Here is a 15563-nt window from a genome sequence, read left to right on the forward strand (position 1 = left end):
GCAAAGTGAGCAAGGGACTCACGTCTGAGCATACCCTGCCAACTTATGGCGAACAAAGTGGTACAAAAGGGGGTGGTGATGGACGGAGCATCTGAACCAATCAAACACTCACACCCTGTCAACAGATCTGGGTTTATTCCATCACCGTTCTTTAGCCCACTCTGCCACCCCAGTTCAGCCATGGCCATATGCAAATCAGTCTGACCCTGTGCCTCATGGAAACAGTCCAGCCCGAACTGCCAAGCCATGCCTTCCCTGGACCGGAAACAAGCTTCCGAGGACCGGTTTCTGGCACTTCAGTCGTCTTCAGCCCGGCTTGCTTAAATCCAGTGGCAAAGTGAGCAAGGGACTCACGTCTGAGCATACCCTGCCAACTTATGGCAAACAAGGTGGTACAAAAGGGGTGGTGATGGACGGAGCGTCTGAACCAATCAAACACTCACACCCAGTCAACAGATCTGGGTTGAATCCATCACCGTTCTTTAGCCCACTCTACCACCCCAGTTCAGACATGGCCATATGCAAATCAGTCTGACCCTGTGCCTCATGGGAACAGTCCAGCCCGAACTGCCAAGCCATGCCTTCCCTGGACCGGAAACAAGCTTCCGAGAAACTGTTTCTGGCATTTCAGCCGTCTTCAGCCAGGCTTGCTTGAATCCAGTGGCAAAGTGAGCAAGGGACTAACGTCTGAGCATACCCTGCAAACTTATGGTGAACAAAGTGGTACAAAAGGGGGTGGTGATGGACGGAGCATCTGAACCAATCAAACACTCACACCCAGTCAACATATCTGGGTTTAATCCATCACAGTTCTTTAGCCCACTCTGCCACACCGGTTCAGACATGGCCATATGCAAATCAGTCTGAACCTGTGCCTCATGGGCACAGTCCAGCCCGAACTGCCAAGCCATGCCTTCCCTGGACCGGAAACAAGCTTCCGAGGACCGGTTTCTGGCATTTCAGCCATCTTCAGCCTGGCTTGTTTAAATCCAGTGGCAAAGTGAGCAAGGGACTCACGTCTGAGCATAGCATGCCAACCTATGGCGAACAAAGTGGTACAAAAGGGGTGGTGATGGACGGAGCATCTGAACCATTCAAACTCTCACACCCAGTCAACAGATCTGAGTTTAATCCATCACCGTTCTTTAGCCCACTCTGCCACCCCAGTTCAGACATGGCCATATGCAAATCAGTCTGACCCTGTGCCTCATGGGAACAGTCCAGCCCGAACTGCCAAGCCATGGACCGGAACTGCCAAGCCTGGCGCGAACTGCCAAGCCTGGACCGGAAACAAGCTTCCGAGGACCGGTTTCTGGCATTTCAGCCGTCTTCAGCCCGGCTAGCTTGAATCCAGTGGCAAAGTGAGCAAGGGACTAACGTCTGAGCATACCCTGCCAACTTATGGTGAACAAAGTGGTACAAAAGGGGGTGGTGACGGACGGAGCATCTGAACCAATCAAACACTCACACCCAGTCAAAAGATCTGGGTTTAATCCATCACCGTTCTTTACCCCACTCTGCCACCCCAGTTCAGACATGGCCATATGCAAATCAGTCTGACCCTGTGCCTCATGGGAACAGTCCAGCCCGAACTGCCAAGCCATGCCTTCCCTGGACCGGAAACAAGCTTGCGAGGACCGGTTTCTGGCATTTTAGCCGTCTTCAGCCCGGCTTGCTTGAATCCAGTGGCAAAGTGAGCAAGGGACTCACGTCTGAGCATACCCTGCCAACTTAATTGATAATGATCCTTGGAGGAAAAGGTTGGTTTGGTTCTGGGATTCTATTTGTGGATGGTTGGTAGGGATGGCTGCATCCCAGGGCTGATCCATCCAGATTTGAGCCTGGGTTTATCCTGCTGTCCAACGTGCTTTCCTTCCCTTAGGTATTATGTTGCTGTTTATGCTTATGTTATTCATTTTGCTTGTAATATTTTGTTATTTTTTTTTCAACCTGGGCTCAGGAGCTAGCTGTTTATTGCTGTCTAATAATAAATCATGAACAACTAAAAAAAGATTTGTTTTATTTAAAAAGTGTCTTTATTATCTGTTTAAGTAAATTCATCATTGAAGAGCAACATACATGAGAAGAACAGACTCAAGAAATACTGTATCTATATTGAGGTCCTCTGTTCCCCCCAAACAGAGACCACATATATTGTTGAATTGCGCGTGTATATTCTACGCAATTGTTCTAGAAGCACTTATTATAGTTGTGGTATTGTTTTAGTATGACCCAAGATTTTTTTTAATGAATCCTTGTCAAATGTACTTTCATTATGGGTGGGCAGAGAACTCTGCTCCGCCAGCCGAGCGGAGTTAGCCAGCCATCCCGCTCCCTGGCCCAGTCCCAGCCAGACTGGGAAGAGCCTCCACGGGACCCGATGGACCCCCTGTTCCCAGTGCCCAGATCCTGGGCTGGCTTGCAGGATGGGGGCTCCCGCATCCTGATGCCAAGGCCGGGTCCCAGCTTCTGATTGCTAGCCAGTGAGGGGAGAGCCTCCCCAGGCCCCAATACACCTCTGTCCCCAGTGCCCTGACCCTCGGCTGGCTTGCAGGATGGGTGATCGTAAACCCCGGGGCCCGCAGGGCGAAGTTCATGCCCCGGGCATGGTTCCATCTTCTGAACCCTAGCCAGGCCGGGGAGAGCCTGCCCAGGCCCGATGGGACACCCAGACACTCGGCTGGCTTGCAGCAGCCCAGAGCCCACTGGACATGGAGCTCAAGCCCCAGGCCCGGTCCCAGCTTCCAAACCCTAGCCAGGCCGGGGAGACCCTCCCCAGACCCTGATAGACCCCCGTCCCCAGTGCCCAGACTCTCGGTTGCTTGCAGGATGGGGGCCTCCACAACCCTGTCACCCAGGCACTCGTCACTAGCCGACTGGACTACGGAAACGGCCTCTACGCCGGATTCACAGCCAAGCTACAGAAAATACTCCAACGCATCCAGAACGCCTCCGCCCGACTCATCCTGGACATCCCTCGACGCAGCCACATCTCCGGCCACCTGAAGGACCTGCACTGGCTTCCCGTCAGCAAGAGGATCACATTCAGGCTCCTCACCCACGCACACAAGTCTCTCCAAGACCTGGCTGTTCGAGCAATAGCGGACCCCTTCCCCAAGCGCCTTGAGACCCTGCAGGGTGAGTAGTGCGCTATACAAATGTTATGATTGATTGATTGATTGGAGCCCGCTGGATGGAGCTCAAGCACGGGGCCAGGTCCCAGCTTCTGAAAAACTCGCCAGGCTGGGGGGAGCCTCTGCGGGCCCCGATGGGACCCCCAGACCCTCGGCTGGCTTGCAGGATGGGGGGGGTCCTGCACCCCAGGGCCCACCAGACCGAGCTCAAGCCCCGGGCCCGGTCCCAGTTTCTGAACCATAGCCAGGCCGGGGAGAGCCTCCCCAGGCCCACTAGACCCCATCCTCAGTGCCCAGACCTTCGGCTGGCTTGCAGGATGGGGGGTCTCACACCATGGGGCGCACCAGACGGAGCTCAAGCCCCGGGCCTGGTCCCAGCTTTCGAACCCTAGCCAGGCCAGTGAAAGCCTCCTCAGGCCCGATAGACCCTGTCACCAGCACCCGGTCCCTCAGATGGCTTGCAGGACAGGGGCTCCTGCACCCAAGGGCCCGCAGGAAATTGCTCAAGCCCCGGGCCTGGTGCTTGCTACCAAAACTAACCATGCGGGGAAGAACCTCCCCAGACCCAGGTGGAAACCCCCGGGCGGTGCAGGACATCTGAAAGTCGCTGCCATTCCAGACCATGCCCAGGCGTCCCTACTCAGGGCTTCTCCAAGCTCTGCAGGGGCTTCAAATCCAGCTCAGCCCCCCCTTTCACGCAGGGCAGAACTCTTGCCGCTCCTTGCTAGGCAGTCCTCCCCACTTTGCAGATGGCCTGCCCTGGCTACTGACTGTCACCCCCCACACCTAGACTCTTGGGCATCAGGGTGCTGACTCGGGCGGATATGCCTTCCACCTTTCCAGAGCCCGGGGGGAGGAACCAAGGAGGGTTAATCCCAGGCCATGTCCTCGCCCCGTCTGCCTGCCCTGGGAGTCCATTTTCCTTGACTAGTAAGCCCGCACATAGAGAACCCTGGGGAAGGACAAAAGTTGGAGTCATCCCAGCTGGCCAGTAGGCCGGCCATCTGGTCGCCCATCCTGCAGGGCTATCTAGTCACCTGGCCTGCAGGGCCATCTGGTCGCCCAGCCAACAGGCCCATCTAGTCACCCGGCCCACAGGACCATCTGGTCATCCGGCCCGCAGGGCCATCTGGTCACGCGGCCAGACAACCTGATGGCCCAGGATGACCCAGCACCCAAATGGCCTGAGACAACTGGACCCAGTCACCCTTAAAGTCCGACGACGGCAAGGGTAGCCAGGAGCTCTGAGGCTGCTGCTCGGGAGGCTCCTTCCCCATAGCTGCTTGCCTCACTTCTTGACTTGCATGGGAACAGTGGGAAGGGATGGCTCGGCCATTCCAGGCCATCTGGTCACCCTGCTGACCCACAAGGCATGGTGGCCCGTCCCTGTGCCCCGTTAGGGCAGGGACAGGAGGGGAAGGTCCCCATGCCAGAGCGCATGTGGTGGTGGCAGCCTCCTGTAGGCCCACATTACCCCTCCTTGTCCCTCCCGTCATCTCAGCAGAAGAGGGACCCACCCCTGGGCCTGGTTCCACCCATGCACAGAAAGACAAAAGCTTGGTTCAGAGGATGACTTTCAATAGATCGCAGCGAGGTAGCTGCTGTGCTACTTACAAAACCCTGACCCAGAATCAGGTAATCTACGAATGACTTAGCGCTGGGTGCCCCACGAACATGCAGTGCACTAACAGCCTGATTCATGTACGGGCCGTTTTGCGTGGCCCTAATAGCGAATCATAGCGACTCGCTATTGAGGACACGCAAAACGGCATTCATGTAGGAATTGCTAAATAAATAGCGATTCCTACATGATCTCTATTTGCGAGTAGAAAATTGCTACTCGCAAAAAAAGGAATAACTCCCCATTCATTCCTATGGGCCAAAAGGCCCATAGGAATGAATGGGGAGTATCCCTCATTTGCGAGTAGCAATTTGCTACTCGCAAATCAGATAGCGATTTTAAGGGTGCCAGGGGTGTCCAAAGGACACCCTGTAGCACCCCTAAAATGCACATTTGAACAGGTGTTGCGCACACACATGTCCAAAGGACATGTGTGTGTGCAACATGCAACTTAGAAAAATGCTTTTAAAAGCATTTTTCTGAGTTTTTGCTATTTACCGAGAGGTCTGACCTCTCGGTAAATAGCGGCCCAAAAGTGCAAAATCGCAATTTTTTTTTGTGTCATGAATAGCATTTGAGGAATCTCTATTAGAGATTCCTTAAATGCCATTCCTCGCAAATATGCGAATTCTTACATAGCGATTTTTGCATTTGGGATTGTGAATACCAAATGCAAAAATCGCACTCGCAAAGGGCCAGATTCTCAGAATCTGGCCCTTTTGCGAGCGCTTTTGGCTACATGAATCAGGCTGTAAGGGCGATGGGGCAGCCCCCTTCTGTCTGCGCTCCAGTCCCCAAGCAAGGGGCTCAATGCTCCGACCCCCTGTAAGAGGCCAGCTAACCCAGGCCAACCAAGGTTCCTCGGCACGCGGTATCATTACCGTTTAGGGGGGATACTGATTTAGAGGCTTTCGGTCATAATCCCACTGATGATAGCTTTGCCCCATTGGCTCCCGGGGAGAGGGCATGGGGAGAGGCGACCACCGCAGCTGGGGCGATCCACAGGAACGGCTCGGGTCATGTCCAAAGCCGCCGCCACCCCAGAGGGTGGTACTTTGTCCAGCCGCACCAGCGCCCAGCCCCGCTTCGCGCCCCAGTCTGACTGACCCAGCCCTTAGAGCCAATCCTTATCCCGAAGTTATGGATCTGACTTGCCAACTTCCCTTACCTACATTGTTCCAACATCCCTCCCGAACAGCGCTTGCCCATGTCTTAGGACTGACTGACCCATGTTCAACTGCTGTTCACATGGAACCCTTCTCCACTTCTGCCTTCAAAGTTCTCGTTTGAATATTTGCTATCACCAAGATCTGCATCTGCGGCGGCTCCACCCAGGCCCTCACCCCAGGCTTCTGTGCGCACTGCAGCAACACTCCTACTCATCGCGGCTCATCCCCACGGTTCTCAGTGCCAGCGACAGCTGGGTATGGGCCCGACACTCCAGCGCCATCCATTTTCAGGGCTAGTTGATTCGGCAGGTGAGTTGTTACACACTCTTTAATGGATTCCGACTTCCATGGCCACCGTCCTCTGTCTATATCAACGAACACGGTTTCTGGGGTCAGATGAGCGTCTGCATCAGGAGCCTTAACCCAGCATTTATTTCATCCAGCAGCACCAGTTCTGCTGTCCAAAAGTGGCCCATTAGGCACTCGCATTCCATGCCCGGCACCACACCAGCGAGCCGGGCTTCTTACCCATTTTAAGTTTTAGAATAGGTTGAGATCATTTCGGCCCCAAGACCTCTAATCATTTGCTTTACCAGATAAAACTGGGGGCTCCGAGTGCCACTATCCTGAGGGAAACTTCAGAGGGAACCAGATACTAGATGGTTGGATTAGTCTTTTGCCCCTATATCCAGGTCTGATGACCAATTTACACATCAGGACCGCTATGGAACTCCACAAGAGTTTCCTCTGTCTTCACCCTGCCCAGGCAGCAGGATCCCACCTCTACTGGCATGCGCCGGCCCTCACCTTCATTGCGCTACAGGGTTTTGCTTGGCCCTCCGACTCACGCACCTGTTAGACTCCTTGGTCCGTGTTTCAAGACAGGTTGGTTGGGTAACTGACATTGCCGCAGACCCCTGGCACCTTACATGGGCCTCCCCGCCAGGTGGCGCAACACGGTCGAGGTGCACTGAGCACAATCCGCCCCATTCGACAGTCATGCCGGGAGCAGGGGGGCCTGTTGCCCCTTCCCCGCCCCTGCATGCCCTGAGGGGCGGCTTGGAGAAGGTACCTGAGGGAGGGCATGGAGGTAGTAAAATCCCCATCAGCCCCGTAGACATGGTGAAGCTGCTGCCAGGGGGGCTGTAACATCCTCAGCCAAGGGCCACCTGCCACCACAAAGCTTTTCACAGCCAACCCGGAGCTGGTCACTGCACACCTGCGCCCTGCAGGGGTAGGTAGAGCCCGGGTGCCAGTCCCGCAGAGGGGATCCGGAACTCCTGGGTCACTGACATTCCTGCTGTATTTTTGAATCCTCCGGACAGACCGCAAGCACCCCACCCATTTACCTCTCGATGGTTTCACGCCCTCTTGAACTCTCTCTTCAAAGTCCTTTCAACTTTCCCTTATGGTACTTGTTGGCTATCAGTCTTGCGCCCGTATTTAGCCTTAGATGAAGTTTACCACCTGCTTTGGGCTGCATTCCCAACAATCCGACTCCGAGAAGACCCGATCCCGACCCTTCAACAGAAGGACTTGGTCCCCCTGAGCGATACCGGGGAGTTGGTCTTCTGTACGCCACATTTCCTGCACCTCCTGCCGCCGGGTGGGGATTCGGCTCTGGGCTCTTCCCTCTTCTCTCGCTGTTACTGGGGGAATCCTTTTTAGGTTTTTTTCCCTCTGCTTAGTAATATGCTTAAATTCATAAGGTCGCCACGTTTGATCTGAGGTCATATTCGGAAAAAACACCAAAGCGTCTGGGGGATCCGCCCTCTTTCCCTGGATTGGATCTGGAGGGGGTTCACCCTCCCCGGAAAGCTGGCTGCAGAGCTAGGCACCAGAGGCAGACGCGCATGGGCAGCCGGTGGGACACCACAGACAGCCACACGTAGTACTCAGCCTGGTGCCCTGGGACGGACCGGTCACCAACTCCCTTCCTCGCCGGATGCGGGACGGCGAGGGTAGGCACACCGCAGTGTACCTCTGCAACAGGACCCAGTGAGGGACCCTAATATGGGTGATCGGGGTGTGACCATGTGGGGGGACAAAGGAAAGCAGAGCTAACCCTGTGACGGCCCCATCCATTTCCCAGGGAAGCCCCAGGGCGAATGACAATCGAGCAACCCTCAGTATGCGCCAGGCAGCTGTGTTGTAGAGAGGTGTTCAAAGGACACGTCTCCTTTTTACAACACTCTGAAACACAGCTCCGTGGCATTTACTGGAGATACCTGTTGGACTAGTTGCCCCCTAGGGGACCTCTGGATTGAACAGGAATTAATTCCCCAACTTAAAACGCGCCTCAGGGCATGTTTGCACTCACATCACCTCAAGCCCCGCCCCCTACCTTCACCACTGTGCTAACGGGCCCTGTAAAGTGTTCTAAGTTGGGGGATTAAGTCCCCTTGCATACTGGGGGTCCCTGGGGCCAACTAGCCCACCGGGAACCTCCAGTATACGCCAGGAGGCTACATTGCAGAGAGGTGTAATGAGGCCACGCCCCTTTTTACACCTCTCTGCAATGCAGCCCCCGGGCGCATTTGCAGAGGGGGAACTAATTGCCCTTGCATACTGGGGTCCCTGGGGGTCAACTAGTCCACCAGGAACCTCCAGTATGCGCCAGGGGACTGCATTACAGAGAGGTGTAATGAGGCCACGCCCCTTTTTACACCTCTCTGCGACTCTCCGTTGCTTTGCTCCAGGGGGTGGCGGTCCCCGGGGCAGTGTGGGGGGGGGTGAGGCCCCCCACACTTCTTTTTCACTATGCCCCCGGGATTTGGTCCCCTCGGGGGGTAATTTGAAAAAGAGCAGACCGGATTTTTTGAAAAAGTTTTTGGGGCCTTGGGGGGTCCGTGTGGGACCCCCTGAGCAGGCCTAGGGGGTCAGGGTGTTTCTACCCTGCTCCCTTTTTGCGTTCTACACGTTTGTTTTTCTGCTTTCTTGTGCCTTGGTCTACCGAGCACAAGATGGCTGCCAACGCTTCCTGGTTTGGAGTGTTGAAAACCAATGAGCATGCAGCTCATGCTCGGAATGGGGGCAGGGTAGAAGCACCCTGACCCACTAGGCCTGCTCAGGGGGTCCCACAAGGACCCACAAGGGCCAACAGAAAAAAATATATTTTTTTAAATCGCGGTGCGCGTACGGTGTGCGTACCCCACGATTTTTTCTTTAAAATTAAAAATTGGGGGGGGGGTGGGCCCTTTGGGGTCCTTGTGGGACCTTTTTGAGTTCTTAACGTTTGTGTTTCTGCTTTCTTGTGCCTCAGTCTACCGAGGCACAAGATGGCTGCCAACAATTTCTGTTTGGAGTGTTGACAGACAGTTGACAGCCAATTGGCATTCAGCTCGTGCTCAAATGTGTGGACTGCAGGCTTCGAAAACAGAGAAACCGAATTGCAGGATGACAGGGTGTGTGCATTTAATCTTCAACTAAAGCAAATCTGGAGGCCCTAGTTAGGGTCTGACATTATTTTGCAGAAGGCAGAGCCCAATACGGGTCATATTGTGGTGGGAGGACTAAAAATCCCAGAAGTCCAGAGATGACGTCAGCAATAGCAGCTATGAAACAGGACAAAATCGTGGACTTGCTTTCTTTCTAAATCTGTCCGCTGCGTGCCGCCCCGTGAGCAAGGAGCAGAAGGAGCTCCGAAACGCATTGGGGCTTTATGAAATATTCAGCGCTGTGTGGCGGCTGAGTTCCCCTATCATTGCGTGCACCTCAAACTGTGGCAGCGTAATTTAAGTCAGGTGTTGGAACATACTCACCTGGGGGGCAGCAGCTCATTAGTTAAGAGAGAGGGCGGGATATTTAAATCGAGCTGTGACGCCCTGCTCTCACACAGACACGCAAGCGGCGCTGACGAGGCGGGATGCCGAAATGCATACGCCGCAAGAACCTTGTGCCTGTTTACCTCTGCAAGAGCGGCTAAATAAAGTCTCCCTTTCTAATCCTCAAGTGGGTCTCGCTTCTTTCGTGTGGAGAAGGTGTTGGACATGTTAATGCGCGAGTGGCCAGTATCGCGCTGGAGACCCCCACACCACAATGCAGATCCGGTTTACATTGGTCACCGCCTTGAGTGGATTTCTCGCTTTCCAGGTTACTGGGATTACTGTGGTCCACCTCCAAATGCCGGGAGTGACAGAGGCGATACAGCGGATTTATCTGCTAGATGGGTTAAGCAATCCCTTGCTGGTGCCCCCGCGGACATATCTCCTGGCAATGTTGGAGGAGGTGTGATTGGGGATATGGGAGACGTGGCCGCTGGCTGGAGGAAGAACTCGGAGCATGCAATTTTGACCCCATTACCGGATGACGACAAGAACAGTGCATTCTGGAACTTGGAGGCGCCATTCGTGTAAGGCGCGCCAGAACTAAGTCAGGTGTTGGAACATACTCACCTGGAGGCAGCAGCTCATTAGTTAAGAGAGAGGGCGGGATATTTAAATCGAGCTGTGACGCCCTGCTCTCACACAGACACGCAAGCGGCGCTGACGAGGCGGGATGCCAAAATGCATACGCCGCAAGAACGTTGTGCCTGTTTACCTCTGCAAGAGCGGCTAAATAAAGTCTCCCTTTCTAATCCTCAAGTGGGTCTCGCTTCTTTCGTGTGGAGAAGGTGTTGGACATGTTAATGCGCAAGTGGCCAGTATCGCGCTGGAGACCCCCACACCACAATGCAGATCCGGTTTACATTGGTCACCGCCTTGAGTGGATTTCTCGCTTTCCAGGTTACTGGGATTACTGTGGTCCACCTCCAAATGCCGGGAGTGACAGAGGCGATAAGGCGGATTTATCTGCTAGATGGGTTAAGCAATCCCTTGCTGGTGCCCCCGCGGACATATCTCCTGGCAATGTTGGAGGAGGTGTGATTGGGGATATGGGAGACGTGGCCGCTGGCTGGAGGAAGAACTCGGAGCATGCAATTTTGACCCCATTAACGGATGACGACAAGAACAGTGCATTCTGGAACTTGGAGGCGCCATTCGTGTAAGGCGCACCAGAACTAAGTCAGGTGTTGGAACATACTCACCTGGGGGGCAGCAGCTCATTAGTTAAGAGAGAGGGCGGGATATTTAAATCGAGCTGTGACGCCCTGCTATCACACAGACACGCAAGCGGCGCTGACGAGGCGGGATGCCAAAATGCATACGCCGCAAGAACGTTGTGCCTGTTTACCTCTGCAAGAGCGGCTAAATAAAGTCTCCCTTTCTAATCCTCAAGTGGGTCTCGCTTCTTTCGTGTGGAGAAGGTGTTGGACATGTTAATGCGCGAGTGGCCAGTATCGCGCTGGAGACCCCCACACCACAATGCAGATCTGGTTTACATTGGTCACCGCCTTGAGTGGATTTCTCGCTTTCCAGGTTACTGGGATTACTGTGGTCCACCTCCAAATGCCGGGAGTGACAGAGGCGATACAGCGGATTTATCTGCTAGATGGGTTAAGCAATCCCTTGCTGGTGCCCCCGCGGACATATCTCCTGGCAATGTTGGAGGAGGTGTGATTGGGGATATGGGAGACGTGGCCGCTGGCTGGAGGAAGAACTCGGAGCATGCAATTTTGACCCCATTACCGGATGACGACAAGAACAGTGCATTCTGGAACTTGGAGGCGCCATTCGTGTAAGGCGCGCCAGAACTAAGTCAGGTGTTGGAACATAGTCACCTGGGGGGCAGCAGTTCATTAGTTAAGAGAGAGGGCGGGATATTTAAATCGAGCTGTGACGCCCTGCTCTCACACAGACACGCAAGCGGCGCTGACGAGGCGGGATGCTGAAATGCATACGCCGCAAGAACGTTGTGCCTGTTTACCTCTGCAAGAGCGGCTAAATAAAGTCTCCCTTTCTAATCCTCAAGTGGGTCTAGCTTCTTTCGTGTGGAGAAGGTGTTGGACATGTTAATGCGCGAGTGGCCAGTATCGCGCTGGAGACCCCCACACCACAATGCAGATCCGGTTTACATTGGTCACCGCCTTGAGTGGATTTCTCGCTTTCCAGGTTACTGGGATTACTGTGGTCCACCTCCAAATGCCGGGAGTGACAGAGGTGATACAGCGGATTTATCTGCTAGATGGGTTAAGCAATCCCTTGCAGGTGCCCCCGCGGACATATCTCCTGGCAATGTTGGAGGAGGTGTGATTGGGGATATGGGAGACGTGGCCGCTGGCTGGAGGAAGAACTCGGAGCATGCAATTTTGATCCCATTACCGGATGACGACAAGAACACTGCATTCAGGAACTTGGAGGCGCCATTGGTGTAAGGCGCGCCAGAACTAAGTCAGGTGTTGGAACATACTCACCTGGGGGGCAGCAGCTCATTAGTTAAGAGAGAGGACGGTATATTTAAATCGAGCTGTGACGCCCTGCTCTCACACAGACACGCAAGCAGCACTGATGAGGCGGGATGCCGAAATGCATACGCCGCAAGAACGTTGTGCCTGTTTACCTCTGCAAGAGCGGCTAAATAAAGTCTCCCTTTCTAATCCTCAAGTGGGTCTCACTTCTTTCGTGTGGAGAAGGTGTTGGACATGTTAATGCGCGAGTGGCCAGTATCGCGCTGGAGACCCCCACACCACAATGCAGATCCGGTTTACATTGGTCACCGCCTTGAGTAGATTTCTCGCTTTCCAGGTTACTGGGATTACTGTGGTCCACCTCCAAATGCCGGGAGTGACAGAGGCCATACAGCGGATTTATCTGCTAGATGGGTTAAGCAATCCCTTGCTGGTGCCCCCGCGGACATATCTCCTGGCAATGTTGGAGGAGGTGTGATTGGGGATATGGGAGACGTGGCCGCTGGCTAGAGGAAGAACTCGGAGCATGCAATTTTGACCCCATTACCGGATGACGACAAGAACAGTGCATTCTGGAACTTGGAGGTGCCATTGGTGTAAGGCGCTCCAGAACTAAGTCAGGTGTTGGAACATACTCACCTGGGGGGCAGCAGCTCATTAGTTAAGAGAGAGGGCGGGATATTTAAATCGAGCTGTGACGCCCTGCTCTCACACAGACACGCAAGCGGTGCTGACGAGGCGGGATGCCGAAATGCATACGCCGCAAGAACGTTGTGCCTGTTTACCTCTGCAAGAGCGGCTAAATAAAGTCTCTCTTTCTAATCCTCAAGTGGGTCTCGCTTCTTTCGTGTGGAGAAGGTGTTGGACATGTTAATGCGCGACTGGCCAGTATCGCGCTGGAGACCCCCACACCACAATGCAGATCCGGTTTACATTGGTCACCGCCTTGAGTGGATTTCTCGCTTTCCAGGTTACTGGGATTACTGTGGTCCACCTCCAAATGCCGGGAGTGACAGAGGCGATACAGCGGATTTATCTGCTAGATGGGTTAAGCAATCCCTTGCTGGTGCCCCCGCGGACATATCTCCTGGCAATGTTGGAGAAGGTGTGATTGGGGATATGGGAGACGTGGCCGCTGGCTGGAGGAAGAACTCCGAGCATGCAATTTTGACCCCATTACCGGATGACGACAAGAACAGTGCATTCTGGAACTTGGAGGCGCCATTGGTGTAAGGCGCGCCAGAACTAAGTCAGGTGTTGGAACATACTCACCTGGGGGGCAGCAGCTCATTAGTTAAGAGAGAGGGCGGGATATTTAAATCGAGCTGTGACGCCCTGCTCTCACACAGACACGCAAGCGGCGCTGACGAGGTGGGATGCCGAAATGCATATATATATATACTGGCAACAGCGGTCCGAGCTTTCTTTTTCTCCAAGGGATTGGAATATTTCCTGCCCGCCTCAAGTGCAATCAAAAACCAGGGATGCTGCCAGGTGCAGCTCGTAACTTTACGAGGAGCCGATTTCACTGTAACATCAACTCGCTTCCAGGCTGACAGCTGCGCAGGGGGCTGGAGCGTCAAGGGGACCCAAGGAAGCCTGAGGACATCATTACAAACCGGGACACTCCATGTGGATATGCTGCGCCTTTGCCCTGAACAGTGGAAACCCACTTGGGGTTCGTTTTTCTTTGCCTTCCCCACAGAACACTCAACAGAGAGCAGTGCTTTCTGGGAACTGTACTGAAATCCTGACTACTTGGGGTGTACGAGCATGTGACCTGGGGATGCAATATCCCTTCCAATGGGATCAAAACAGGACACTTAAAGGCATGGGTGGAGCTTCATCTCGGCAGCAGTGGCATCTGAGGAAGGCTAGTTTAGCTGAAATACATTATGCCTGCACTGTCTAAATAAACGGCTTCCAAGGTTTCCCGGAGTGACCTCTTACCTTTCTCATCGGACGGGTGTTTGTTGGATTTCTATTGTGCGCCAGCCAGAGGCGTGCAAGAGGCCCCGCTCTTCCAAGTGGCAGGAGAAATACTGGCACCAGCTGTCTCAGCTTTCTTTTTCTCCAAGGATTTGGAATATTTCCTGCCCGCCTCAAGTGCAAGCAAAAGCCAGGGATGCTGCCAGGTGCAGCTCGTAACTTTACGAGGAGCCGATTTCACTGTAACATCGACTCGATTCCAGGCTGACAGCTGCGCAGGGGGCTGGAGCGTCAAGGGGACCCAAGGAAGCCTGAGGACATCATTACAAACCGGGACACTCCATGTGGATATGCTGCGCCTTTGCCCTGAACAGTGGAAACCCACTTGGGGTTCGTTTTTCTTTGCCTTCCCCACGGAACACTCAACAGAGAGCAGTGCTTTCTGGGAACTGTAGTGAAATCCTGACTACTTGGGGTGTACGAGCATGTGACCTGGGGATGCAATATCCATTCCAGTGGGATCAACACAGGACACTTAAAGGCGTGGGTGGAGCTTCATCTCGGCAGCAGTGGCATCTGAGGAAGGCTAGTTTAGCCGAAATGCATTATGCCTGCACTGTCTAAATAAACGGCTTCCAAGGTTTCCCCGAGTGGCCTCTTACCTTTCTCATCGGAGGGGTGTTTGTTGGATTTCTATTGTGCGCCAGCCAGAGGCGTGCAAGAGGCCCCGCTCTTCCAAGTGGCAGGAGAAATGCTGGCACCAGCTGTCTCAGCTTTCTTTTTCTCCAAGGGATTGGAATATTTCCTGCCCGCCTCAAGTGCAAGCAAAAGCCAGGGATGCTGCCAGGTGCAGCTCGTAACTTTACAAGGAGCCGATTTCACTGTAACATCGACTCGCTTCCAGGCTGACAGCTGCGCAGGGTGCTGGAGCGTCAAGGGGACCCAAGGAAGCCTGAGGACATCATTACAAACCGGGACACTCCATGTGGATATGCTGCGCATTTGCCCTGAACAGTGGAAACCCACTTGGGGTTCGTTTTTCTTTGCCTTCCCCACGGAACACTCAGCAGAGAGCAGTGCTTTCTGGGAACTGTAGTGAAATCCTGACTACTTGGGGTGTACGAGCATGTGACCTGGGGATGCAATATCCCTTCCAATGGGATCAAAACAGGACACTTAAAGGCGTGGGTGGAGCTTTATCTTGGCAGCAGTGGCATCTGAGGAAGGCTAGTTTAGCCGAAATGCATTATGCCTGCACTGTCTAAATAAACGGCTTCCAAGGATTCCCCGAGTGGCCTCTTACCTTTCTCATTAGAGGGGTGTTTGTTGGATTTCTATTGTGCGCCAACCAGAGGAGTGCAAGAGGCCCCGCTCTTCCAAGTGGCAGGAGAAATATTGGCACCAGCTGTCTCAGCTTTCTTTTT

General features: G+C 54.0%; 1 pseudogene; it reads right to left on the minus strand.

The window, feature by feature from the left end:
• Positions 1-4683: 4683 nt before the first annotated feature.
• Positions 4684-7657, minus strand: LOC144778438 (28S ribosomal RNA; annotated as a pseudogene).
• Positions 7658-15563: the final 7906 nt, after the last annotated feature.

This window comes from Lissotriton helveticus, chromosome 1_1 (assembly GCF_964261635.1).
Source record: "Lissotriton helveticus chromosome 1_1, aLisHel1.1, whole genome shotgun sequence".
Classification (NCBI taxonomy): Eukaryota; Metazoa; Chordata; class Amphibia; order Caudata; family Salamandridae; genus Lissotriton; species Lissotriton helveticus.